Here is a 25478-nt window from a genome sequence, read left to right on the forward strand (position 1 = left end):
TGGCGTGGCACTACCACAGCACAGGCATACACTGATGTTTCAAGTACCTTCTTGCTTTCAACGTTGAAGAGCAATTCGGGGATGGCGATTGCATATTTCAACACGATCGAGCACCTGCTCATAATGCACGGACTGTGGCGGAGGAGTTACACGACAATAACATCTCTGTAATATACTGGCCTGCACAGAGTCCTGATCTGAATCCTATAGAACACCTTGGGATGTCTTATAACGCCGACGTCGTGCTAGGCCTCACCGACCAACGCCGATACCTCTCCTCAGTGCAGTACTATGTGAAGAATGGGCTGCCATTCCTCAAGAAATCTTCCAGCACGAGACTGAACATTGCCTGCGAGAGTGGAAGCTGCCATCGAGGCCAAGGGTGGGCCAACACCATGTTGAATTCCAGCATTACCGATGGTGGGCGGCACGACCTTGTAAGTCATTTTCAGCCAAGTGTCCGGATACTTTTGATCGCATAGTATAGATGCTAATCACACCTGCAAGATGCACTGTTGTAATGGAGCATGAACGACACCTGTGCAGTGTCCTCAGTATGTATAAAAGTGAGTAGTGGTCACAGCATTGTTCTCTATAGCTGTGAGTGCATTATATCGGAGGTAAGTGAATTCGAACGTGGGCAAACTGTTGGGCGCTTCCGTCACCAAGGTAGTAGAAGTGGTTGGTGTCTCAAGTGACACTGTGTGAAGGGTTTATACTGGATGCAGGAAATGCGGAAAAATGTCATCTGCTAAGTCACACTGCGGACGAAAGTGTGTGTTGAGTGATGGTGAAGGACTGTCGCAGACGAGGTCTGTGAAGAAAAATAAGAGGGCGACAGCAGCAGAAGTCACTGCACTCGCGAACCCAGTCAGTACCAAACTAACTCGAAGAGAGCTCCATAAACTGCGAATTGCAAGGTTAGCTGACGCCCTTAAAGGGGAAACATGGTACCAAAGCCGTAAAACCTGGGCTACGGAGCACTGGAAGAATCTCATTTGGTCAGGTGAGCCTTCTTTCACATTGTTTACAACTTCTGGCCGAGTTTACGCCCCAAGAGTGAAACATGGCGGAGGTTTGATGATGATTTTGGCAGCCATATCGGTGGTATTCCGTGGGTCCCATTGTTACCCTGTAAGGTCGTTTTGGGGCGATGATGTTTGTTCTCCAGTAGTGATGCTGCGTTCCGAGACCACAGGGGCCCCTGTTCATACAGTTCGCTTCATCCAGCACTCGTTCTGTGAGCACTAGGATGGTTTGTCGCGTCTCCTCTGGCCAACACAGCCAGCGGATCTCAATATTATGAGCCTTCGTGGTCTATTTTGGAGAGAAGCGTATGTGGTCGCCATCCATCTCCAACATCGCTACCTGAACTTGCCACTAATTTGCAGGAAGAATTATACAGGATTCTCTAGAAAACCACGTAGGACTTGTATTTATCCAATCTGAGACGACGGGAATCTGTTTTGAATGCCGCTGTTTCCGTAAACCGTATTAAGCATGGTAATACGTTGCATGTGTGGTGTTTCCATGTATTTGTCTAAACCCTACATTGGTTTCAAGTGCTTATAAACTGTAATAACACACCACTTGAGAAATATTTGGGAGTATACAGAGAGCGTCGGCGATGATACACTATCGGAAATAGAAAGTGATGCATATCTTGATCGAACGCTATTAAAATGATACTCCATTATTTCCATACCTGTGGGATATGTTGATCGAAATTTAACCCTCACGTGTGCCTGTTTTCAGTACAGTAAAAAGACATTTCTACAGATGAAGAATGGTGTAAGTGCGTGACAGTTACTGCATGTGAACAGATTTACTGGAACTTTTCAGATGGTGATCACAAAACGGAATCCCGAGAGGAGCTTCACATGCAGCTTATCGCCACTCTTTCGACTCTGAGAGGTGACGAATACATTAACGGACATGGGAGCATCATTCCGACCAGTTGGCTGCAGAGGTGTCACTGGAGAACAAGTGGTGAAGATATGGGCTCAGGGCAGCAGTAAAGAAGAAGAGCAGAGACAGATCCTTCCTGAAGGATTAAGTAAGAGGGGAACAGTTGGATTTTTCAGTTGGGTCTATAAGAAGATCTTAAATCCAGGTAGCAGCCGGCCGCGGTGGTCTCGCGGTTAAGGCGCTCAGTCCGGAACCGCGCGACTGCTACGGTCGCAGGTTCGAATCCTGCCTCGGGCATGGATGTGTGTGATGTCCTTAGGTTAGTTAGGTTTAAGTAGTTCTAAGTTCTAGGGGACTGATGACCACAGATGTTAAGTCCCATAGTGCTCAGAGCCATTTGAACCATTTGAACCAGGTAGCAGTTAGAGACACACAGTCACGACGAACCTTCGTGCGTTCTCTGACATCGTTCACACAAGATAAGAGCGCTTTTGTCGTATGTTTTTCTGTGTCCTGCCAGTCAAAGTGGGCCAATAAATAACAACAGATCCCCACTACATACATCAGAGGAAAATAGTAGAATAAAGATTCTCACTCCTTCAGCTGAAAACATGAGCAGTTTTTAACATTGTGACACAATGTCATGCCTAATAGAGCTGACGAAACAAAAGTGGAACCTCAAGACCAGCAAACCCAGAGAAAGGCCCCTGAAACCAAGGTCTTAACGTCGTTTTTTTTTTCATCTAATGACAGTTATTTTGCGTTGACGCGACTCTACTACCAGAAAGCTTTTATATCAATTGATTGTCACCACGGAAACCTATGCACTTACTACAGAACGAAAGCGATTCAGATATGTTCCATGAACCCGCATTCCTCCTTCATTACTCCAGTCTGAGGACCTGAAAATACTGATTATCATTTTTGGTCTCACTTAGTCTCATTAATTTTGAATTGGCGTACTGCTCAGATGAGGAGATTGGTATGGAGCGCGGATTTTGGTTGAGTGGTAAGCCACGAAAATATTTAACGAAACTAAACAGTCTATTTAGTGATCCTTGAAAACGTTTAATATATGCAGCAAAAGCGAATGGATGGACAAAGAGGGCAACACGCTATTGCCAATTTCAGCATTTCATAACAGTAAGAACCATTCGCATTTGATTTTGTGATTACGCAGTTCGACCTACAGGGAGCTTATTCTCAGAATGGCCCCTTCGACAGTTAAGGCACAAATACAAAAAGTGAGAAGATATGTCGTAAAAGATGCAAAACATTAAATCTTAAGGTCAGCCAGAATCGCTCTTAGATAACCTACACAGTGATATTCTAACGATTCCTTTGAACAACTGGCCAACAAGCCCTTAAATAATGAAGCTTTTAAGTTCAGCTGTAGATGATTTAAAAAATCTTTAAAACAAGGAACCTTACAAAAAAATAAGCAAGAAATGAAGTTTAAGACTTTTGACCTTAATTGCAGGTAATGAGCTCTTAAAAATATTGAAATAACACTGATATACTGGACAACTTCAATTTCATGACTTTAACTAAGGTAATCTTTACTGCAAACTCAGTAACTCTGTTGCTGCGCCATAGGAGACAAATTATTTATAGCAAGTAGCTTATGTGCTAATGATCAGTCATGAAGCTGTGATAGCGCACAACAGTTCACAATGAGGTGAACAAGAAATATGAGTACCACAGCATACAGTACTACATCAACATCTACATCCATACTCCGCAAGCCGTTCTGTGGCGGAGGGTACCTTGTATACATCGTGGTGAGATTGGTGTGCAACAAATTAGAAGTTAAGCAGAGAGCAAATGGCCATCGGCAACCACAATAAAATACATAAATGGTATTCAAGGCGAATCCTTAGAACAATAACACGCGGAGAATGTGGACTAGGCAAAAGCTAGCTCTCAAGCAAACAGCTCCGCATCGAAAACTCGCGGCGCTCAACTTTTGCAAACAGGACTCTACCAAACATTAGATTCAGCAGTTTGGGTCAACAATTTCCTCTAACGACCCCTCCATCTGCGGCCATCATACTTCAGAGAGTATCAGGCCACATCTGGTCCCAAAATGACCAAGTACGTTCGACGTCTAGCAAATCACTCAGCTCCACCGAGACAATGTCGCGTCACGTATATCACAAGTGATTCTAGGCATGATAATACACAGGCTGCCCACAGCTGTGTGAGATCCAGGTCTGCCCTTACACCTAACACACTCTGACATCAGCGTTACCACGGCTGCGCCTACACTACTTACAGACACTGCGAGCAACTCCACAGACAAACACGGAGTGACGGCGACAACAGGTCACAGTCATGGCACGAAACGTCACTGTTTCGTTCCTCGGACCGACTCCTCGCAAGAACTCAGCTCACCGCTGGAAGAAGCCTCTCCAAAACCCACGGCGGCGCCACCAGAGAAGCTGCTGTCAACTTGAAACGTCCCCTTAGAAAAATTTATACAAGACTGTGCTTAAACTGACACACAATATTTTTAGCGCAACGCAATCTGACTATCAAAGATCCCTACAAAAGAATGGCCCTGACTAACATTAACCTATACGTTTCACAAATCACTTACCGCATCAAAAATCTTCGTTATTCGAACTACTGCAATACTGCCAGCTAAATAAGAGATTCAAACTACTGAAGGCACTAACTACTGATAGGCATAGTTAGCAAATGAAAGATTTTAATAGAGAACAAACAATGTATTTACCTTAATAATCATAATATATATGGCAGTTCATGACATCCATTTTTACAAATTTCAAAACTCCGCCATCTCTCTCCCCACATCCACCACTGCTGGCGGCTCACCTCCAACTGCGCAATGCTACGCGCTGTTCACATCCAGCTGCCGCTGCCAAACACTACAATGGCAGACAACAATGCAAACGAGCCACAGACTGCACACAGCACAGCCAGTGATTTTCGTACAGAGCGCTACGTAACGTTGCCAATAAGAAAACATAAACAGCCTACTTACAAACTTTATGCGAATGACAGCACACGTAAAATCAAATGAAGCTACAGACTAGAGATCAAGCCAGCGCCAGACTGGCTCAGAGATTTTGTTGTGATTTCTCCGTAGCTCTCCCACATAATTCGGTACATCCCCAGCGTGTTAGCGTCATTCTGTAATTTCATTTGAGCTTTTAGAGAACTTTGCTCTGTGTTAATTTCATATGAATCACCTCAGTGTTCAACAGCAAATAAATATCTGCTACTCTAAGTCTTGACTTAGATTCCAATATCCCTTACTGTTATACAACTGCCCTATGATCAAGCGACCCACAAAAAATAAATATAACCTATTGTATTACGTATCCAGTTGAGCTCAGTGTTTTCGTTCTGCGCAGAGGCCCAATCTAATGATCAGTTACTTAAAAGGTTCTTTGCACGCGCTCGTCTTGTATGTTTATAAATTTACACTACTGGCCATTAAAATTCCTACACCATGAAGATGACGTGCTACAGATGCCAAAATTAACCGACAGGAAGAAGATGCTGTGATATGCAAATATTAGCTTTTCAGAGAATTCACACAAGGTTGGCGCCGGTGGCGACATCTACAACGTGCTGACATGAGGAAAGCTTCCAACCGATTTCTCATACACAAACAGCAGTTGACCGGCTTTGCCTGGTGAAACGTTGTTGTGATGCCTCGTGTAAGGAGGAGAAATGCGTACCATCACGTTTCCGACTTTGATAAAGGTCGGATTGTCGCCTATCGCAATTGCGGTTTATCGTATCACGACATTGCTGCTCGCGTTGGTGGAGATCCAATGACTGTTAGCAGACTATGGAATCGGTGGGTTCAGGAGGGTAATACGGAACGCCGTGCTGGATCCCAACGGCCTCGTATCACTAGCAGTCGAGATGACAGGCATCTTATATGCATGGCTGTAACGGATCGTGCAGTCAAGTTTCGATCCCTGAGTCAACAGATGGGGACGTTTGCAAGACAACAACCATCTGCACGAACAGTTCGACGACTTTTGCAGCAGCACGGACTATCAGCTCGGAGACCATGGCTGCGGTTACCCTTGACGCTACATCACAGACAGGAGCGCTCTGCGATGTTGTACTCAACGACGAACCTGGGTGCACGAATTTCAAAACGTCATTTTCTCGGATGAATCCAGATTCTGTTTACAGCATCATGATGGTAGCATCCGTGTTTGGCGACATCGCGGTGAACGCACATTGGAAGCGTGTATTCGGCATCACCATACTGGCGTATCACCCGGCGTGATGGTATGGGTTGCCATTGGTTACACGTCTCGGTCACCTCTTCTTTGCATTGACAGCACTTTGAACAGTGGACGTTACATTTCAGATGTGTTACGACCCATGCGAAACCGTACCTTTCAGCAGGATAATGCACGATCGAATGTTGCACGTCCTGTACGGGCCTTTCTTGATACAGAAAATGTTCGACTGCTGGCCTGGCCAGCACATTCTCCAGATCTCTCACCAATTGAAAACGTCTGGTCAATGGTGGCCGAGCAACTGGCTCGTCACAAAACGCCAGTCACTACTCTTGATGAACTGTGGTATCGTGTTGAAGCTGCATGGGCAGCTGTACCTGTACACGCCATCCAAGCTCTGTTTGACTCAATGCCCAGGCGTATCAAGGCCGTCATTACGGCCAGAGGTGCTTGTTCTGGGTATTGATTTCTCAGGATCTATGCACCCAAATTGCGTGAAAATGTAATCACATGTCGGTTGTAGTATAATATATTTGTCCAATGAATACCCGTTTCTCATCTGTATTTCTTCTTGATGTAGCAATTTTAATGGACAGTAGTGAACTTATTGACCAGAAAGACTGGTTTCGATTTCCACTTGATGTATAACTGGACATTGTGCCGTTTCATGATTTTACTGCCATTAGATTTTAAGACACGGATCACAACTTTCTGTATCCACAAAACATGGTGGAGCACTGGCAGCCATGTAACATGAGCTACGTACAGTCGTCACAGAAATATACTAACTGACAGGGACCAGAGAAGAGAGTCAGACCTTGTCATTTAAAATGGTTTAAATTCCAACAGGAATTTCTGGTCGTCAGTGAATGTAGAGCCATCGGCCTTGCACTAGTGGTAACACCGTTTTCCGTTATATCAGCCAAGTTAAGCACTGTCGTGCTAGGCTAGCACTTGGATGAATGACAGTGCATGACTGCCGAGCGCTGTTGATAAGTGGGGTGCGCTCGGCCATTATAAGATCAATTGAGTAGTTACTTGACTGAAAGGTAACGTCACGCCCGGGAGTGGGGGTGCGCTGACCACATGCCCCTCCATAAATGCATCCAGTGACAGCTATCGGCTGAGTGTGGATGTCTGTCGGTCAGTGCCATTGGACCTTCCGCAGCATGTTCGGACGCAGTTTACCTTGCAGTTATAGTGAACGCAGATCCATCTCAGCCACCTTCCAGGTGAACACTGCATGCAATCTACATCTGAACTCAGGAGCCTCGTTAGGGACAGATATTCATGGCAGCGTATAATGTTGCACGTCTTCAATGGGTCAAACAACACAGAAACTGACTGCAGGAGTGTAGTGTGCTCCGACTGTTTGCGATTTTCCCTCTTATCAAACTACGTGATTCGTCGAGTGCACGAGGAGCCCAATACGGCTTTCAAGTAGGCTGTGGAGGGTGGAGGTGGTTCTTTGTTGCTTTGTGGGTGTTTTTTGTACCATGACTTGAGCCCACTCTTCCAGATTACTGAGAACATGGATCGAGATGTTTATGTCAACGTTCTCGATTAGAACATGACATCTTAGAGCTCACATGGATGCTAACCAACAATCGTTCGTCCCACGTACCATTTGCGATTGGAACAGGAAAGGAAGAAAGCGGCACTGCGTGATGTATCCTGTCCCACACACCGTAATGCGGTTTGCAGGGTACAGATGCAGATGTGTATGCTATGGACACTCCTGTCTTCCAAGATGACAACACCCGTGAACATACGTCCCAGGTTTGACAGACACTGCGGCACCATATTGCAGTTCCACTGGCCCCATACATAATTCGAACTTCATGCAAGAGAATATGTCTGTCACTACCTGTAACAGTCGGTCAAACGTAACAGCCGAAATCCCCATGACTTGCTAGCTCTACGCCAGGGACGGGCATGAATTCTGCATTCATGCATTGCCCTCGCTCGAGCGTAGAGTTATCACCTCGCTGCTCACTTCCCCCACTATAAAGCCAAGCTGTCTGAGTAGGAAGTGGGGGAAACTGCGAACACGCCGCATTTAGAAGGCAATACAGACACGCAAGGAACACTGAATGTCTTGATGCTGCTTTGTTTCATGTCTCATAACAACACAGACCAAAAGTGCATTATATAATTGCTTCTGACGCGCTGAAGACTTAATAAAAAAAATGCTTCAAATGGCTCTGAGCACTATGGGACTTAACATCTAAGATCATCAATCCCCTAGAACTTAGAACTATTTACACCTAACTAACCTAAGGACATCACACACATCCATGCCCGAGGCAGGATTCGAACCTGCAACCGTAGCGGCCGCGCGGTTCCAGACTAAAGCGCCTAGAACCGCTCGGCCACACAAGCCGGCGAACACTTAATAAAATTTGTATCTGGTACAAACGTTTAACATACAGACGGACGCAGGCAGTTTTGCAGACTTTTCTCGCTCGGGTTACCACATGACCGTGACTGTTTCATAATCAAAAAAAGCCTTTCACGGATCTATATTGACCGACCGAGACATTGCGTCACGTTTCCAACCACATAATGGGGACATGGAAACTCTTCCCAGGGAAATCATTATAGAACACATTGGCAGTTTTATCGTAAACAACTTTGTCTTTAAACGGCAATTACAATGCAGATCGATCGGTTCCATCTACACAGGCGCTTAGGCACTTACAACTGAAACAGCAAACAGTCTCAAAACTAGTTCAAAAAGGTAAAAGTGGCTATGTCCTCAGAACGCTTCGATAACTGACCCTGTAATTCGAGATTTCCTTAGCGCCAGTCACCTCGGGGAAACTGACTTTTCTTTTTAAAAGCATCCACAACAAATCAGATATAGTTTGTTTCTCACCTTGAGACGTCTCACTTTGGGTAATGTGCAGTTAAGTTCACTTAATGTGAGAGGTCTACAATCCATTCTGGATGTTTAATTTTCTTTCTTGTTATCCTTTTTGCTTCAGAAACTCAACAACAGCTTGTCGTAAATCGAAAAATCGCTTCAGGCATGCCCATTGACTTAACCAACGTACGTACTCGTAGTGAGAAGACGGTACAATACCGATGTCGGTAGTAATGATGAAATATTAATACATCTCTAGGCATGCATTTCAAACTACATGAGGTGCGACAATAAAGTAATGAGACCACTCTTTTCCCTCCATAGGGTGGCAACCCTGCAGCCTGCTACCGCGGGCAGTGTGTGACGTTGGTCTTTCCCTACCAAAACCACAAAAGGGTTACATCTACAGTGTTTCAGTCAGGAGTAGCAGCTTGAACAGCGAAGTCCTGTATTTGCTCCTCACCACAACAATGGAATATTGAAATACTGCGCACCGCATTGCCACCTCATTCTGTGTAAACTCGGTGAAAATACCGCAGTGACATACGAGAAGCTTCAGAAGACTTTTGGAATTGAATGTTTATCATGGGCGCAAGTGTTTCTTTGGCTCTAAATGTTTTGTGAGGGCAGAACTAATGTCGAAGATGAATTCCGCATTGGGTGACCATCAACAGCACGAGCAGATGACAACACAACTATGGTGAATGAGCTTATTCGACGTTATCGGAGATTAATCAAGAAAACGAGTACAAACGAACTGAACATAAATCGGGAAACTGTTCGTCTGATATTGACGGAAAATCTGGAAATGAGAAAAGGGTAAAGTAAACAAATGCTCTTCGAAAACGGGTTTGTCCTGTTCGTCCGCACATTGCTAACAATTAGAATCTGCTTCACGAAGGAACACCGTCCCATGCTGTATCATCTACTTGCAGCTTTTTACGTCAGGGCCCACTGTAGTGCTACCACAAACTCCTCATTCACCCGATATGGCCCAGTGTGCTTTCTTTTTATTCCCAATAATGGAGTCGTTAAGAGACACCGTTCTGGACAGTGCGGGTCAATCAAATAGGGCGCTTGCTGGTATACCAGAACATTAGGTCCAAAGATGCTCCCAGCAATGGAAACTAGGCAGTTGATGTTCCTGAGACATACTGAGTCTCACCTTTATCTACGATAACGATGTAGGCTGAAGCAATGCGTTACAAATTGTCTCAGCACTGGGATTAGGACTTGGGTCTCTTGTATAGTAGGCAAATGCACTATCCATTGTGCCAAATTGCCACTCAGGCTGTCACATATGCAAGGACTATCCAGCAACGTCTTCCTTTCCGAAACAAATTCCAATTCACACCTCACTCCATTGCTAATCCCCTTCTGATCTCGCAACAGTATTACGCGAGCTCTCCAATATGAGAATAGCACCTTAGTAATAAGTGTAATGGCGTTCATCCTGCCAGTACCTCAGACGTAGGCGATATATTAATCGTACATACGCTGATGGGCGTATGGGCAGGTATGCTTACATGGACCGCAGCACAACAGATCTAATCACAAGATAGACATACAAATTTGCAGTCAGTGTGCGTGGGATAACCACGGAGGTGTTCCTGCTGTCATACGAAATTGCACCCTAGGCCATAACTCCAGGTGTAGGTCCAGTGTGTCTGGCACACAGACAGATTGATTGCAGGCCCTCAACCAGGCTCCTTCTAGACAACACACAGCCGTTACTGGCACCGAGGCAGACCCAGTTTCCATCATAAAACACAACAGACCTCCACCCTACCCTTCAATGAGTTCTCGCTTAACACCATCGGAGTCCCAAATGGCGGTGGTCTGGAGTCAGGGGAATGCACGCTTACTGGGAGATGTTCCTGAAGCAACCGACTTGTAACAGTCCGTTGCGTCACGGTGATGCCAACTGCTGACCAGACTGCTGCAGCAGATGCAGCACAATGCGACAGAGCTACACGCCGAACACAGTGGTGGCCGTCTGGGGCCTGGTCTTCTTGTGATCGTGTATTATCGAAACTAACGATTTCAGAAGTCATCTACAGTGGCTAAATTCCTGCCAAATCTTTCTTCAGTATCGCCGAAGGAACATCCAGCTTCTCGTAGCCCTATTATATAAATTCCTTCAGACTCAGTGAGGTGTTGATAATAGCGTCTTTGTCACTCCAAAGGAGTTCTTGACTAACATCAACTCGCCACGTCCAATCTCAAAGGCAACTAACGCTCACGACTTCCGGGCGGGAAGGAGCGCCTGGTCCCCGGCACGAATCCGTCCGGTGGATTTGTGTCGAGGTCCGGTGAACCGGCCAGTCTGTGGATAGTTTTTAGGCGGTTTTCCATCTGCCTCGGCGAATGCGGGTTGGTTCCCCTTATTCCCCCTCAGTTACACAATGTCGACGATTGCTGTGCAAACAAGTCCTGCACGTACGCGTACAGCACCATTCCTCTATCACGCAAACATAGCGGTTACACTCGTCTGGTGTGAGACGTTCCCTGCGGGGGGGGTCCACCGGGGACCGAACCGCACAATAACCCTGGGTTCGGTGTGGGGCGCCGGAGGGGTGGAGTGGACTGAGGTAGTCGTCGTGGAGTTGTGGACCACTGCGGCCTGCGGCGGGGACGGAGCCTCTCCGTTGATTCTAGGCCCCCGGTTAACATACGATACAATACAATACAACGCTCACGACCTGTTAAAGCGTGTATTTGAAGCAAACCTAATTTGCATCATTGTAGTGGCTCTACTAGCGTCACTCTTAAGCGACTGGCGCGAAATTTGAATGGACATCTTCTTTGAGGAGTATAAACATGCCTACCAACTTTATGTTGCATAACCCCTTGCTGGTGCTGACTCCCTGTAGCGCGAATTGCTCTCATCGCAAATCAACGCAATTTTCGACTTTTGTGACGTCAGTCGAAAGCTCACTGGAGGACGAGGTGGAAGTCTGTTGTGTTTTCTCATGAAAGATGGTTCTGCTTTCGTCGTGTGTTGGCTACAAGCAAGCACGCCAATTGAGGACCTACAACCAACTTGTCTGCGTGCAAGACGCACTGGACCTGCATCTGGAGTTACAGTCTGGGACGCATTGGTGGACCGACCTGTTGGCTATTACATTGTCGGAGAGGCTCGGCAATACTAATGTGAGTGTAGAAGGGAAACAGCAATGGGCTGAAGCATGAACTGGAATTTGTAGCAGGGAGGGAGGGAGTGTCATCTGGCGCAACAAATGGGGCGTCTACCAGATAAACAGGAGCCTAAGTTCGAATCCTGGTGCTGGCACAAATTTTGATTAGTTGCTTCAGTCATTATCGTAAACAATTGGAACGCCGATGGAGCAAGTGTGTACAGGTACAAGGAAGTTACTTATAATTGGTTAAAAATGTAATTATTGGGGTTTTTTTTCTAACCAGTCCCCTTACTTCAGTGTCGCCCCTTCTACATTAATGCTTATGAAATTCGTCTGCAAAACATTGTTTCATCTTTGCGTATCAGCCATCCGCAGTGAGCCTGGCTTCGGCAGCCGTCTCCCTGCAGACGGCGCCGCTCGCTCTCGCCTTCCGCCTGGAGGAGCGAGCAAAAGCGCAGCGCGATTCGGCAGCCGCGGGGGCGTGCCCAGGCCGACCGGAGAAAAGGACAAATTACTCGGATTCGTTCGTTAGTGGCTGTTTGTTATTAGGCGCAATTTGAGTCGGCATTTCGAAGCGAGGCGGCCCTTTGGCCGCCGGGCTGCCGGTCGCGACTCGCCTTCTTTCAATTTGTATACGCGCGTAATTCCGAGAGCAGGAGGCCCCGAAGTCGCGGGATGTTGTACCACGGGGAGGGGGAGACTTTTGCGTCGCGCCGCCAGGAGCCGGGTGTGGGAGTCCGCGATAAAATAACTCGAAATTAGCAGCCTGCGACCGCCACTGCCGCAGCCGCCGCGTTTCCTATAAATGCGGATGCACAGAGGGCGACAGCGAAGGACACTTTTTGTGCGGACGGCCGGCTGACGAGTGCTCTTCAGCCAACGGCTGCCTCATCACTGATTTGTTCCGGCGGCTGCCGGCACGTAATATTCGCTCGCCCCCCTCCTGCGCGGAGTTTCTTTTGGAACGGAGACTGGAAGGGGGTGACGGAAGGGGGGCTGTTTGTGCGAGAGGGAGGAAAAAAATGGAACAGTAATTGTACGGCCAAATATTGAGATAATTGATTAATCTCGCGTAGCTCTGTGATTATTATCAACTGCTCTGCATGGGGTAATTAGAGACATAAGCTCCTGCTGATGCACGTAGCTCCGAGCACACTTCCTCCCGCCCGAACTGTCTGAAGCGTGTTTGATGTAAAGATGATCCGTGGAAAATCTTCGGTCCTCATTAATTTCTCGCAGCTACCGCCACAATTTTGTTTTTTTAGAGATATCCAAACACGGCGTGACTTCAGACGTTTCCTGATGGCTCGTGGTGAAAAAAAATTCTTCCAGCAGGTGTTGGGTTCTACAGGCAGCTAAACGTGTGACAGGGCTTCATACTCTTTTTACCTGTCAGGTGCGATGTTCACAAACACCGACTCATCGTGGAACATTAAAAACAGAGAGCGAACTATAATTCTCTTGCACATCTGTAGATTCGTTTTCCGGTGCCTGCAAAACAGAAAGTAATAAGTACATTACTTTCTTTGACAGGAATTCATTTTAAACATTTACCATTGCCCTGCCGATTATTGCTTTGTGCAACATAATAACTCATGTAGCAAATAACTGACATCCCAACCTTGACACAACTGTTCCACCTCATGTGCAGGATATAATTATGAGACAGGCAAACACTCTCATATTTCGGGAAGAGTATAATAATTGCAATACCTGAGAAATTTTGAAATAAGGCATAAAACACTGACTGTACAATTTATCTTAGAAGATAAGACTAGAAATCTACTCTGTAGGAATCACCATGGGTTTCGAAGAAGACGATCGTGTGAAACCCAGCTCGCGCTATTCGTCCACGAGACTCAGAGGGCCATAGACACGGGTTCCCAGGTAGATGCCGTGTTTCTTGACTTCCGCAAGGCGTTCGATACAGTTCCCGACAGTCGTTTAATGAACAAAGTAAAAGCATATGGACTATCAGACCAATTGTGTGATTGTATCGAAGAGTTCCTAGATAACAGAACGCAGCGTGTCATTCTCAATGGAGAGAAGTCTTCCGAAGTAAGAGTGATTTCAGGTGTGCCGCAGGGGAGTGTCGTAGGACCGTTGCTATTCACAATATACACAAATGACATTGTGCATAACATCGGAAATTCACTGAGGCATTTTGGGAAGATGCTGTGGTATATCGAGAGGTTGTAACAATGGAAAATTGTACTGAAATGCAGGAGGATCTGCAGCGAATTGACGCATGGTGGAGGGAATGGCAATTGAATCTCAATATAGACAAGTGTAATGTGTTGCGAATACATAGAAAGATAGATCCCTTATCATGTAGCTACAAAATAGCAGGTCAGCAATTGGAAGCAGTTAATTCCATAAATTATCTGGAAGTAGCCAATTAGGGGTGATTTAAAATGGAATGATCATATAAAGTTGATGGTCGGTAAAGCAGATGCCAGACTGAGATTCATTGGAAGAACCCTAAGGAAATGCAATCCGAAAACAAAAGAAGTAGGTTACAGTACACTTGTTCGCCCCCTGCTTGAATATTGCTCAGCAGTGTGGGATCCGTACCAGATAGGGTTGATAGAAGAGATAGAGAAGATCCAACGGAGAGCAGCGCGCTTCGTTACAGGATCATTTAGTAATCGCGAGAGCGTTACAGAGATGATAGATAAACTCCAATGGAATACTCTGCAGGAGAGACGCTCAGTAGTTCGGTACGGGCTTTTGTTGAAATTTCGAGAACATAGCTTCACCGAGGAGTCAGGCAGTATATTGCTCCCTCCTACGTATATCTCGCGAAGAGCCCATGAGGATACAATCAGAGAGATTAGAGCCCACACAGAGGCATACCGACAATCTTTCTTTCCACGAACAATACGAGACTGGAATAGAAGGGAGAACCGATAGAGGTACTCAAGGTACCCTCCGCCACACACCGTCAGGTGGCTTGCGGAGTATGTATGTAGATGTAGATGTAGAAATGAAACGTACTGTATTCAAGTGCGTGAAATCTCTGTACAGTACTTATCACTTCACATTGTTCGAAGTTTTTTTCGTGATTGTCCTCTTGAATTTCGCTTGATATCGACTTTTCTTGCGCGACAAGTCAAAATGTAGCGGCTCTCAAAAGAATTAGAATACTTCGATAGCCGCTCGGGACATCTGCGCGTCTTATGAGTGGTTGAACGCCAGTCATCTGCTTGTGGGAGGATGAAAAGTGAAATTCCTGAGCCCGACGCAGGACGCCGCGCCGCCGTGCGCAGACAGCGGGCGAGTCGGCGGCCGTGCCGCTCGCCATATGGGCCGCGGGTGCTCCGCCAAGCGAGGCCCGACTTTCCGATCCGCCTCGTCCGAGGCTGCTGCGTCACGCCGCCGCTAACGAGCGCTGCTGCGCGTGACGTGGGCGGCTCCGGCCGCTTCCTCCAGAGACCTCCTCTCCCTCCCTTCACCCGGCATTCCTGCGTGCGGCGGCTCGAGAGCGGGGCCGCTCCTGCCAGGTGGGGTGCGCGGACCAAAATCCTGAAAACCTGGCCAAAATTTCAAAATATACTCCACTACAGCCAAAAATATCTACCGGGTGATGAAAAAGTCAGTATTAATTTGAAAATTTAGTAAACCACGGAATATTGTAGATAGAGAGCTAAAAATTGACACACATGCTTGGAATGCCATGGGGTTTTATTAGAACAAAAAAAAAGGTTCACAAAATGTCCGACAGATGGCGCTGGATAGCAAAACGTCAGTGAATGCGCATGACAATCGTGTATAAAAGGAGCTGTAATGAGAGAATCAGATGCGCCAGCAGTCGCAGCATGTTGATGTTACCTGAAAAGACGCTTTTAGTGAACCTGTATTATCAGAATGGGGAATGTGCTAGTTCAGCGTCACGATCCTATCGCCATAGGAAGGGGATTCGAACGGGTAAAGGTCCGTTGACAAATGCAGCTGTGGCGAGAATGATTTCGAAGTTCGAAGCCAGGGGCTCCTTAGACTATAGACGCCGTTGTGGCCGACCGAGCACAAGGCGTAATGCTGCTTAGACAGTTCGTCTATGCACGGGGAAGTCAGCGCTCGTGCAGTCGCACGTCGCACCGGCATTCCATATACTACTGTTTGGTTGGCACTGAGGCGTACCCTCCGATGCTATCCGTACAAAATCCATCGGCATAACGAACTGTTACCTGGCGATTTAGTGAAGCGGAGGGCATTTGCGGTGTGGGCGTTTCAAAAGATGGCGGAAGATGACGACTGGTTGAGTAACGTGTTGTGGACAGACGAAGCTCATTTCACTCTCCGAGGGTCTGTCAACGCCCACAACTGCAGAATTTGGGCTACCGAAAATCCTAGAACTGTCGTGGAAACTCCATTGCACGACGAGAAAGTCACGGTATGGGTTGGATTTACCACATCTACCGTTATCGCGCCTAATTTCTTCGAGACAATGTGTGATTCTGGTTTTGTAACTGCTACCGTGACGGATGAGATGTACGCCGATATGTTACAGAATCGCATCATCCCCTGCCTGGCTGATTAACACCTGCTGGAACGTACGATATTTATGCAGGATGGCGCTCCACCCCCTATAGCTAGACGCGTGAAAGATCTCTTGCGCGCGTCGTTTGGTGACGATCGTGTGCTCAGCCGCCACTTTCGCCATGCTTGGCCTCCCAGGTCCCCAGACCTCAGTCCGTACGATTATTGGCTTTGGGGTTACCTGAAGTCGCAAGTGTATCGTGAGCGGCCGACATCTCTAGGGATGCTGAAAGACAACATCCGACGCCAATGCCTCACCACAACTCCGCACATGCTTTACAGTGCTGTTCACAACATTATTCCTCGAGTACAGCTATTGTTGAGGAATGATGGTGGACATATTGGGCATTCCTGTAAAGAACATCATCTTTGCTTTGTCTTACTTTGTTATGCTAATTATTGCTATTCTGATCAGATGAAGCGCCATCTGTCAGACATTTTTTAAACTTTTGTATTTTTTTGATCTAATAAAACCCCATGTCATTCCAAGCATGTCTGTCAATTTGTACCTCTCTATCTACATTATTCCGTGATTTATTCAGTTTTCAAATTTATACTGACTTTTTGGCCTCCGATATAATGGGGTTCCTGACCCTTCTGATAGATACATATTCTTATATCCGAATTGAAAATTTCAAACTGGCGCAACCAATATGCGAAAGCACTCAGGAAAAAGCCTCTGATGTGGACAAAAAATGTTTTCTGTGACCGTTTATAATTTTAATGGCAAACTTTATTACAAAATTGCCTCCATTACAAGTCTATACAACAGAAAATGTATATTAGTAACAAAAATTGAAAGTTTTATAATTCTCTTTAATCTTTTCCCTCAGCTTGTTCTTCACTTCATTTCCTTCTTCGTTGTCTTCTTCACCTTCATCTGTTTACTCGTAGTAATCGTCTGTACCAGGTATCAGAAGGGCAGCAGCTTCTGATGACGAAAGTTTTCACTTTCCACCGAGATGGTTTCCTCAAGGAAGAAATGTAGGGACCGGTTGTTGCTAGATGTCACGGAACACATCCCCCATATTCTTCACGCCTGAAGACTTACGGGCAAGCCGGCCGCGGTGGACTCGCGGTTCTAGGCGCGCAGTCCGGAACCGCGCGACTGCTACGGTCGCAAGTTCGAATCCTGTCTCGGGCATGGATGTGTGTGATGTCCTTAGGTTAGTTAGGTTTCAGTAGTTCCAAGTTCTAGGGGACTGATGACCACAGCTGTTAAGTCCCATAGTGCTCAGAGCCATTTGAACCATTTGAACTTACGGGCAAAGCATAGGCAGTATTGCCTTATTATATTGTTTGTTGGTTCCTGCGCATCTTCCGACAGTTGACCAGTTGATAAAACAGTAGTGGTGGTAATTTTTTTTCTTTGTAATAGTACGACAAGTGAAAAGGAGACAGACAGAGAGAGCGACAGGGATTTGTGTGTGTATGATAAATCATTTCCCTAGAAACAGATGACGTGTCACTAACACTGCAGAACACGCAGTGGTATGTTTACAAACCTGCCGTCCTGCCGTCTTCTATAGCTGTTGTTCCTTGGGCAGAAAACAACACATAAGTCGTCAATCCGTTATCTTAAGCCAGTAATAAACTGTTAGAGAGTAACTAATTTTTTTTTTCTTTTTAGGCTCATCTGTCTTGTGACTGGTTTGATGCGGCCCAAAATCATCTTTCACAGAGCCGAGGAGAGCCCTAATCTTAGAAGGTTAGGTAGGCTTAGGAAACCCGGTGTGTACAAAATTCCGTGTCAATGTGGGAAAGCTTAAATTGGCCGTTCGATTCGCACAGTGTATGACAGGTGTATGGAACATCGCCGTCATACGAGACTACAACAGCCGGAAAAATCGGCGGTAGCAGAACACTGCCTAAATGAGGGACACAGTATGAAATTTGATGAAACTGTGGTAGTTGCCAACATTTCCGGTTTTTGGAACAGTGTCTATAAAGTGGCGATTGAAATTAGGTTGGCTGAGAATTTAATCAACAGAGACATTGGGTTTCCTTTTAGCAAGACGTGGAATCCTGTATTATCTCGCATCAAAACTGAACGTTCTTCGGTGCGGCCTTGATTGCGATATATCGTTGCCAGCAGTGTTTCACTAAGGGCGGCACCAGCTCCCTGTCTTGGTAGGCAGAAACCGTGATGGGCGGCGCATGCGCCGTGTGCTGAACGGTGGCCTATATAGGACGTCGATTTGCAACCTGGCGTCAGTTCTCAGCGGGACTCATCAGCAGAAGCAGCATTTTCCTGAAGATAGCGACCAGTTGGATCTCCGAAATTTCGAGTCAAGCTGATTTTAGGATCCGGCAGCAAACCCGAAGAGACTTTCAAGACTTATTACGCCGGGAAGGCCTACGTAATCACATATTCTGGATATGGCCGAAAGAACACACACCATGCAGAATACTGAGCTGTGATACATTATATGTAAATCGAAGATGGAGAGGAATCGAAAGGAGAGGAAAGGGAGGGGATCACTGCTGTCAGCTTCATCGGGACATCTACATCATACTCCTCAAGCCACCTAATGGTGTGTGGCGGAGGGTACTTTCGGTACCACTATCTGATCCCTGCAACCCTGTTCCACTCGCGAGTAATGCGTGGGAAGAATGATTTTCGGTAAGCCTTTGTATTGGCTCTAATTTGTCAAATTTTCTCCTCGTGGTCAATACGCGAGATATTTGCGGGATGAAGTAATATGCTGTCCGACTCCTCCTGAAACTGTGGAATCAGAAACGACGAGTGTAAACGTGTACCGGACCGGGATTTGAACCTCGCATCTCTTGCTTACTAGGCAGGTTCGGTAACCACTGCGCCATCCGGGACACAACGTTATCGCAACTGCGCGGACTGTCTCGCCAGCCTCACTGTCGATTCACATTTCCGTCGAGCGCCACCTGTCCGCATTCTCTGTCTATTTCCGCCAAGTTCGCTACTCTGAGATTCCCACAAGAGGTCGGACGTATTTGTGCATCCGAAGTAGACAGGGAATGCGGAGAGGTGGCGCTCGATGGAAATGTGAATCAGCAGAGGGGCTGTCAAGACATTCCGCGCAGGTGTAATATCGCTATGTCCCCTATGGTGTAGTACATAACGTACCCATTGAGCACGAGATCCTAGGTTCAAATCACGGTCCAGCACAAATTTTCACTCGTCGCCACTCATTCGGCATAATGTCGCGATACAGCTGACAGCAGTGAATCCTTCCTTTTCTACCCCTTACCACCTTCAAGTTGCAAACAACATGTTGTTGCTGTTGTTGTTGTTGTTGTTGTTGTTGTGGTCTTCAGTCCTGACACTGGTTTGATGCAGCTCTCCATGCTATCCTATCCTGTGCAAGCTTCTTCATTTCCCAGTACTTACTGCATCCTACATCCTTCTGAAACTGCTTAGTGTATTCATCTCTTGGTCTCCCTCTATGATTTTTACCCTCCACGCTGCCCTCCAGTGCTAAATTTGTGATCCCTTGATGCCTCAGAACATGTCCTACTAACCGGTCCCTTCTTTTTGTCAAGTTGTGAAACATACTCCTCTTCTCCCCAAATCTATTCAATACTTCATCATTAGTTATGTGATCTACCCATCTAATCTTCAGCATTCTTCTTTAGCACCACATTTTGAAAGCTTCTATTCTCTTCTTGTCCAAACTATTTATCGTCCATGTTTCACTTCCATACATGGCTACACTCCATACAAATACTTTCAAAAACGACTTCCTCGATGTTAACAAATTTCTCTTCTTCAGAAACTCTTTCCTTGCCATTGCCAATATACATTTTATATCTTCTCTACTTCGACCACCATCAGTTACTTTGCTCCCCAAACAGGAAGACTCCTTTACTACTTTAAGTGTCTCATTTCCTAATCTAATTCCCTCAGCATCACCTGACTTAATTCGACTACATACCATTATCCTCGTTTTGCTTTTGTTGATGTTCATCTTATATCCTCCATTCAAGACACTATCCATTCCATTCAACTGCTCTTCTAAGTCCTTTGCTGTCTATGACAGAAATACAATGTCATCTGTGAACCTCAAAGTTTTTATTTCTTCTCCATGGATCTTAATACCTGCTCCAAATTTTCCTTTTGTTTCCTTTACTGCTTGCTCAATATACAGATTGAAGAACATCGGGGAGAGGCTACAACCGTATCTCACTCCCTTCCCAGCCACTGCTACCCTTTCATGCCCCTCGACTCTTATAACTGCCATCTGGTTTCTGTACAAATTGTAAAAAGCCTTTCGCTCCCTGTATTTTACCCCTGCCACCTTTAGAATTTGAAAGAGAGTATTCCAGTCAACATTGTTAAAAGCCTTCTTTACGTCTACAAATGCTAGATACGTAGGTTTGCCTTTCCTTAATCTTTCTACTAAGATAAGTCGTAAGGTCAGTATTGCCTCACGTGTTCCAATATTTCTACGAAATCCAAACTGATCTTCCCCGAGGTCGCCTTCTACCAGTTTCTCCATTCGTCTATAAAGAATTCGTGTTAGTATTTTGCAGCTGTGACTTATTAAACTGATAGTTCGGTAATTTTCGCATCTGTCAACACTTGCTTTCTTTGGGATTGGAATTATTATATTCGTCTTGAAGTCTGAGGGTATTTCGCTTGTCTCATACATCTTGCTCACCAGTTGGTAGAGTTTTGTCAGGACTGGCTCTCCCAAGTCCGTCAGTAGTTCCAATGGAATTCTGTCTACTCCCGGGGCCTTGTTTCGACTCAGGTCTTTCAGTGCTCTGTGAAACTCTTCACGCGGTATCGTAACTCCCAATTCATCTTCATCTACATCCTCTTCCATTTCCACAATATTGTCCTCAAGTGCATCGCCCTTGTATAGACCCTCTATATATTCCTTCCACCTTTCTGCTTTCCCTTCTTTGCTTAGAACTGGGTTTCCATCTGAGCTCTTGATATGCATACAAGTGGTTCTCTTCTCTCCAAACGTCTCTTTAATTTTTCTGTAGGCAGTATCTACTTACCCATAGTGAGATAAGCCTCTACATCCTTACATTTGCCCTCTAGCTACCCCTGCTTAGCCATTTTGCACTTCCTGTCGATCTTATTTTTGAGACGCTTGTATTCCTTTTTGCCTGCTTCATTTACTGCATTTTTGTATTTTCTCCTTTCATCAATTAAATTCAATATTTCTTCTGTTATCCAAGGATTTCTACTAGCCCTCGCCTTTTTACCTACTTGATCCTCTGCTGCCTTCTCTGCTTCATCCCTCAGAGCTACCCATTCTTCTTCTGCTGTACTTCTTTCCCCCATTCCTGTCAATTGTTCTCTTAGCCTCTCCCTGAAACTCTGTACAACCTCTGGTTTAGTCAGTTTATCCAGGTCCCATCTCCTTAAATTCCCAACTTTTTGCAGTTTCTTCAGTTTTAATCTACAGTTCATAATCAATAGATTGTGGTCAGAGTCCACATCTGCCCCTGGAAATGTCTTACAGTTTAAAAGATATCAGATTAAATGTATCGTTGTAGAGAATAAATTACAAAAAAATGAAACTAAAACAAAATCTGTCTCATCGTCTGTGGCAGCTATTTGTCGGTAGAGTACCAGCGCGTGCTGAAAAGTAATGCCTCTGAATTTTTTATGCGAAAACTCTTACGATTCAGGCCACCCCAAAGTTCTGTGTACAGCGTCCGCCGTCTCGTGCGGTAAGCCGACAAGTATCTGCCACTGCTGGCAGGCGACAGCCGGAGCAGGTTCCTCGGCGCCTGTGTGAGCGACCGCTGTGCGCAGACAATAGCGGCTCGGCGGTTCCGCGGGCAGCCTCCAGTAATTACCAACCAGCCAGCCAGCCAGCCAGGCAGAGCCTTATCGCGGGCATCGTACACGCCGTCACCCGCCAGCCAGCGCGACACTCGGCCAGCGTCAACCGCCGCTGGCAGTGCGGGAGACGGTGGGGCAGGGGGGGAGGGGGAGGAAGTCATTACGAGCGGCCGGAAAGCTGTGGCGGCACCCGCTTCGGCTCGCCCGCTTCCTCATTTGTTATCTGTTTTAATTACCAGTACCCTCGTCTCTTCCGAACGAGCTCACGACATTGGTCGCTGCAGCCGAGTTTCTCGAAGGTCCTTAAAAGTGCACAACTTGTCTCTACACTTCCTTTGCTTTTTGTCGTTTTTCTTCTTTCGCCCGTCGCGGGTAAGACCGTCCTCAGACGGGACGTGAAAGTGATGATGATGATTTTGGTTTGTGGGACTCTCAAGGGCGTGGTTATCAGCACCTGTACAAATTCCCAATCTTCTCACTGTCCAGTCTTGCTATTTTCCCGACTGATGATGAAATGATGAGGACCATACAAGCACCCGCTCCCCGGGAGGAGAAGCGACGTGAAATTGTTCGAGTTTTTGTCACGTCAGAGCGATGAATTTCAGATTCATAGCATTCCACAGTGTGGAAGACTGAATAAGACAAGCCAGAGCTATGCTTCGTGGAGAGGAATGTGACGAATGACGTGCAAGATCGAATTCTACTTCACAAACATAACTTGGGAGTCGCCATATTCGATTACGACGTTTTCACTTAAAGCCCAAATTCGGTGTGTTTTATATTATACACTCCTGGAAATTGAAATAAGAACACCGTGAATTCATTGTCCAAGGAAGGGGACACTTTATTGACACATTCCTGGGGTCAGATACATCACATGATCACACTGACAGAACCACAGGCACATAGACACAGGCAACAGAGCATGCACAATGTCGGCACTAGTACAGTGTATATCCACCTTTCGCAGCAATGCAGGCTGCTATTCTCCCATGGAGACGATCGTAGAGATGCTGGATGTAGTCCTGTGGAACGGCTTGCCATGCCATTTCCACCTGGCGCCTCAGTTGGACCAGCGTTCGTGCTGGACGTGCAGACCGCGTGAGACGACGCTTCATCCAGTCCCAAACATGCTCAATGGGGGACAGATCCGGAGATCTTGCTGGCCAGGGTAGTTGACTTACACCTTCTAGAGCACGTTGGGTGGCACGGGATACATGCGGACGTGCATTGTCCTGTTGGAACAGCAAGTTCCCTTGCCGGTCTAAGAATGGTAGAACGATGGGTTCGATGACGGTTTGGATGTACCGTGCACTATTCAGTGTCCCCTCGACGATCACCAGTGGTGTACGGCCAGTGTAGGAGATCGCTCCCCACACCATGATGCCGGGTGTTGGCCCTGTGTGCCTCAGTCGTATGCAGTCCTGATTGTGGCGCTCACCTGCACGGCGCCAAACACGCATACGACCATCATTGGCACCAAGGCAGAAGCGACTCTCATCGCTGAAGACGACACGTCTCCATTCGTCCCTCCATTCACGCCTGTCGCGACACCACTGGAGGCGGGCTACACGATGTTGGAGCGGGAGCGGAAGACGGCCTAACGGTGTGCGGGACCGTAGCCCAGCTTCATTGAGACGGTTGCGAATGGTCCTCGCCGATACCCCAGGAGCAACAGTGTCCCTAATTTGCTGGGAAGTGGCGGCGCGGTCCCCTACGGCACTGCGTAGGATCCTACGGTCTTGGCGTGCATCCGTGCGTCGCTGAGGTCCGGTCCCAGGTTGACGGGCACGTGCACCTTCCGCCGACCACTGGCGACAACATCGATGTACTGTGGAGACCTCACGCCCCACCTGTTGAGCAATTCGGCGGTACGTCCACCCGGCCTCCCGCATGCCCACTATACGCCCTCGCTCAAAGTCCGTTAACTGCACATACGGTTCACGTCCACGCTCTCGCGGCATGCTACCAGTGTTAAAGACTGCGATGGAGCTCCGTATGCCACGGCAAACTGGCTGACACTGACGGCGGCGGTGCACAAATACTGCGCAGCTAGCGCCATTTGACGGCCAACACCGCGGTTCCTGGTATGTCCGCTGTGTCGTGCATGTGATCATTGCTTGTACAGCCCTCTCGCAGTGTCCGGAGCAAGTATGGTGGGTCTGACACACCGGTGTCAATGTGTTCTTTTTTCCATTTCCAGGAGTGTATTATAACTTACGTCCTGTAAATACGAGGGCTATCCAGAAAGTAAGTTCCGATCGGTCGCGAAATGGAAACTACTGTAAAAATCCGATGAAGCTTTGCACAGATGTGTTCGACAGTGTCTGTAGAACGCCCGTGCATCGCGTCACATCGCTCTTTTCAGTTCTGAGCGCATAGTGAGCAGGTAAATGTACCTAGAAAATAGTGTCTCCCGCCAAGTACGAGGGCGTGGTGAGAAGTTTCGCCTGAAGATATGCAGCCCACGTAACACAACTGTCAAGCCGTTCCTTCTTCATGACAATTCTCAGCTGCACTCTGCAGGGGTAACGAAGATCCTCCTACAGCGTTCTCAGTGGGAAGTGTTTGATCACCCACAATACAGACCGCAATTGACTCCCTGAATTCCATCTCTGTTCGCACGAACCGCTGACTATGAAGACAACATTTTGGCACAGACAACGACCTATAGACCTGCGCAGAGAATTAGCGGAAAGCTCTGGCGGATGCCTTCTATTACAAGGGTACTGAAAATTGGTACAACGCCACGATAAATGTCTAAGTCGGAGCGGCGATTATTTAGATAATTAGCTGGGAGCTGTGGCTAGGTGTTGCAAGTAAAACATTTTTGATTTTTACGGTAGTGCCCATTTCGCGGACGATTGGAGCCTGCTTTCTGACCGCGCGACTGCTACGGTCGCAGGTTCGAATACTGCCGCGGGAATGGATGTGTGTGATGTCCTTACTTTAGTTAGGTTTAAGTAGTTCTAAGCTCTAGGGGACTGATGAGCTCAGATGTTAAGTCCCAT

The sequence above is a fragment of the Schistocerca cancellata genome, chromosome 9 (assembly GCF_023864275.1).
Source record: "Schistocerca cancellata isolate TAMUIC-IGC-003103 chromosome 9, iqSchCanc2.1, whole genome shotgun sequence".
Classification (NCBI taxonomy): domain Eukaryota; kingdom Metazoa; phylum Arthropoda; class Insecta; order Orthoptera; family Acrididae; genus Schistocerca; species Schistocerca cancellata.